This window comes from Protopterus annectens, chromosome 4.part0, assembly GCF_019279795.1.
Source record: "Protopterus annectens isolate FY-2018-M chromosome 4.part0, PAN1.0, whole genome shotgun sequence".
NCBI classification, from domain to species: domain Eukaryota; kingdom Metazoa; phylum Chordata; order Ceratodontiformes; family Protopteridae; genus Protopterus; species Protopterus annectens.
The window spans coordinates 461,358,400-461,360,899 of record NC_056733.1 but is presented as its reverse complement, the minus strand read 5'-3'; the positions used below and the strand labels follow the sequence as shown (position 1 = coordinate 461,360,899).

At 36.6% G+C, this 2,500-nt stretch overlaps 1 protein-coding gene across 1 annotated transcript in view; it reads right to left on the bottom strand.

Annotated features, from left to right (window-relative positions):
• Positions 1-2,099, bottom strand: part of LOC122799372 (polyubiquitin-like) — a 7,849-nt gene extending 5,750 nt beyond the window's left edge. Inside the window, exon 1 of the mRNA XM_044068379.1 lies at positions 1,948-2,099. The gene's annotated coding sequence lies outside the window, so the exon portion shown is untranslated. The remainder of the gene's footprint in view (positions 1-1,947) is intronic.
• Positions 2,100-2,500: the final 401 nt, after the last annotated feature.

Here is a 2,500-nt window from a genome sequence, read left to right as displayed (position 1 = left end):
TTATTGTATACATACATAACAGCTCTTTGCTTGTCCTGAAGTCCCCCCTTTTTTAGCTGTAGCAATAAAGTTAACAAAATGTTGATACACCAAAAAGCCAAAGTGGTATTATGTACATACATAATAAACTGGCCCCCAGCTCTAAGGAGGGCTTTTGTTGGACTTCAGCTTTAAACTGTGGGGTTCCAAATGGGGACACAACCCAGGGCACCAACCAACCAACCTTAGTACAGTTTCCTGCCCTGATTTTTGTTAGCTGAATGCAGCCTATACTACTCTAAGCCTTAATATGATTCTAGTTTAAACAATGAATAAAACCTCAGAATTCTGCCATTAGTGTGAAAATGATACAGAAGGGCATTTGCATGGCGGTCTCTGTATAAATCCTGATGAAGAACAAATACTGAGGAATTCATTACCATGTTTTGCCATAGTATCTCACAGAACATTTCAGAATGTGTGGCTTTCTTATGATCAAACAGGAGTTTTCATATTTACTGCAGAACCAGAGAGAACTGCTGGGAGACAAAACACTACTGTTTATCTAACAGTTCTGATATTAAATACTCCCTTTACTCCAGGGAAGCTTAAATGTCTTCTTCTGTTCATCTCTTCACTTCTGTTTTCCAGTGTCTTTGTTTCTAACCTGTTACAACTCCTCATGTAATTGTGCTGTTTTTTCTACAACTTTTCACAAAATCAGTACTTCTTCACATCCCTTCTGAATTCTCCACCAGCGCTTCTTTGTGTTCAACAGTAATTTAACAGTGGCTTCATGTTTTACATCTCCCACTGGTGTACATAAATGCAACAGCCATTTATAGCCAAGCTAATTACCATAATACTGAGAAAGATTTTGTGTATACAGCTATACTGAATTTAGCGACAAGGATAAAACAGGATTTTAATAGATGTTGTTTCCTAATTTCTTTCAACACGCACATGCTGGGAAATCTGCATTTTCTGTTGTGCTGTGTACATGCATTCTAGATAAGCTTATTCTCTGGCCTCCATATTCTAAATTTCAATGTGGTTGTATGTTCGAAATTCAGTGCAGTATAAGGAAGCCCCCACCAACCACTATGCCTAGCCCATTACTGGTTTTTGTATCAACACAGAGCATGTTGGGCTTTGGTGCTATAAATCCTGTTCTAGACAGTAACTGCATAGGATGTATCAATCTTGTTCTAATCAATAATATTATGGTCAGTCAAAGACAATTTTACCAAACCTTATTCAAATTCAATCAAGTGAAGAAATAGATTTTGTACCCCCACCCCAAGCAGGGGGAGACCCCCTTGTACTTCAGTATTTAATTATACCTAAGTTAAATGTTGAGAGCCCTGACTGAATGCACTTCAGTGCCAGATGCCTATCATTCCATTTTTTATTTATTTGTTGAGTGAGTAAACCCACTAAACATAGGATTCTTTTCAGGAGCAGCCTACAGGCACTGCCTGGAAAAGTGACTTGTTCAGAGTCACACATCAGATATATGGAGGCTGAGGTAATCAAACACTACACTATGGGATAAAACTCATCAGCTGCTTAGAACCTTGATCCTTTGCATTAACTGGTAAACTTTCATTTCAGAAAAAGTCGCAGCTACATAAAAGATAGTGAACACATGCTTTTTCTATTCAAACAAAGCTGAGGAATGATGGTGCATCTTCAGCCAAAGGGTACATAAAGAGTAACTGCACAACACACACACACACACACACACACACACACACACACACACACACACACACACACACACACACACACACACACACACACATATGCACATACACCAGCAAAATGCATTTTTATTTTTAAACTGAAAGCATTGAAATGTAACATCACTTTCGTCACAAGAAGAAGAGTGATGAGATGGAATCATTAAATAGAAATAAAATTATTTTACAAAAAGAAATAGAAATACTGTATCATGTAACACTGTACCTTTAGTATGCTGAAAATTGTAATGCTCGTCTTTTTCTTTTCTTTTTTCCTTCTGTCTTTGCTAAACGTTACTTTTCATTTGATTTTGCGGAAAACTATATCTTTCTCCTGTAAATCTCCTACTGATTTGAATTTGCCTGGCAGAAGTATTTAAAGGCCAGCCAGTTTTCATACATCACTGCAAGGGGTGGGATCTTAGAAAGCTACTCATAAGTTTCTGTTTCCATTTTTAAGTTTCTGTTTCCATTTTGTGAGCCTGCAGTTTAACAAATACAAAACAAAATAATGCAGGAAATGCTGCCTTCTCAAATGATAGTTGTACTTTCAATGTTATTACTATTTCCAGATTTCTCCACATTTAAGATTCAAGACTAAGGCAACAAATATTGTTATTTCATCATATTTACATTTTAGGAATTGTGAAATATGTTCTACATTCCAAGATGCATATTACTGTCACCCCATTTTATGCATTTTATAATCCCACTACTATACAACCTTACTTATGCTGGGAATAAGAAAGCTGGGGCATGCTTTTATATGTCTGTTATAA